The sequence below is a fragment of the Phytophthora parasitica genome, assembly GCF_000247585.1.
Source record: "Phytophthora parasitica INRA-310 unplaced genomic scaffold supercont2.1, whole genome shotgun sequence".
Lineage (NCBI taxonomy): Eukaryota > Oomycota > Peronosporomycetes > Peronosporales > Peronosporaceae > Phytophthora > Phytophthora nicotianae.
This window is the reverse complement of record NW_008634126.1, coordinates 63,982-65,605: the sequence shown is the minus strand read 5'-3', so window position 1 is coordinate 65,605 and position 1,624 is coordinate 63,982.

Here is a 1,624-nt window from a genome sequence, read left to right as displayed (position 1 = left end):
AAGGTGGACCCTGGAAGCGTAGCTCAACGCTGCGTGAATGATGGCAACGTTGCAACATGCTTAACATTTCAAACTGTCGGCATGAGAAAGATTTTTGCTTTATTTCCAGAGATTTTACTAATTGATGTGACACACAAGACAAACGATCTCCGGTACAAGCTGTTTTCCTTCATGGTCATGGATGCCTATGGAAAGGGGCAATTTGTCCAGCATGTGTTTGTCGACCAAGAAACCAGTGAAAACATGGAAAATGCTATTGAAGCCTTTCAAGCCAATAACTCTGATTGGAGTCAAGTTGAAGTAATTATGGTGCGCCACAAGCTAACGCCAACGTTGATGTGGTAATTTACGTTACTATTTTGTTTTTGTTGTACAGGTTGGTTAGGACATGACAGAAATTGGTGTGTTGGAAGATATGTTTCCTAATGCACGAGTTCTTCTCTGTCGTTTTCATGTGTTGAAGTGGTTCAAGCAGATCAAAAGTACGTTCGCAAGATGGATTTCAGAGACAAGTAAGTACTAACTGCCATCGTGGTACATTATACGCAGCTCGTTGTGATTTTAGCAATGAACTTCAAACTCGTATGCTTTTGTCTGTCAAGCAAATGGTATTCGCAAAAACGGAGTTTGTTTATTTGGAAGCTCGTGATGATCTATTTGGTGAGCTGAACCGGTTTTGGCGTGAGAAGAAGAAGAAGGAAGTACTGTCAGATGTCGAGGACGCTGAGGAAGGTGGCGTGGAAGATATTCATCCATTCGTGAAATATTTTAACGATAATTGGGATGGTTGTCGGGAGCGTTGGGTCGAGTATTTACGTCTGGATATCCCCCACTTGGGGAACAACACAAAGAACCGCATCGAGTCAGGGTGGAGCAAGCTCAAGCCTGAGCTGAATGCTGATACACCGCTAGATGAGTGCATGGAGACAATCATAGCGCTTCAGTTGCTAAAGGAGCGCGAATTCACACGAAAAACTAATGTTAGTTTGTGCCTGGTTAAATAGTAGTAGCTGGGCTTACTTGTGTTTGTGCATGGTATGCAGCGGATCGGTGTGACTAGGCACGTTGAGTACGATGAGGAGATGAACCAGTTGCTAAACAAGACTACTGACCACGCAGCAGGGCTAGTTTTTCCTGGATACGCGTATGCAACTAAAGTAAGTGACGCATGTGAGAGTTTGTGGCAGTGTGTGATCGTATGTAATTCCGTACTGGTATGTGACTTCAGATATCGACGATAATGGCGTACAAACAGACACGAAGTAACGTATATCGCGTGAGCAGCAGTGGGAGAGGAAATCTCGAGTACACAGTGGACACGGAGAACTGGGATTGCACTTGTTCATTTTCTAGGACCATGCTGCTTCCTTGTCGGCACGTGATTTATTTCCGCCAAATGGTACTGCAGTTTGGTTTGCTGCTTGGACCTGTGGGCTAACTGCTATGCTTCTGATAATATAGATGAATGAAATCCCGTGATTCCCATTGATACCGTTCACCCGCGCTGGCGAACTTACTATGATATGCTCGACGCTGCTGACGTCGGGCCTACAATGCGTGACCTTCTATAACGCTCATGACATGCAAGGCGCATGTATACCAAAACTGTCTCTCAGCAGACAAG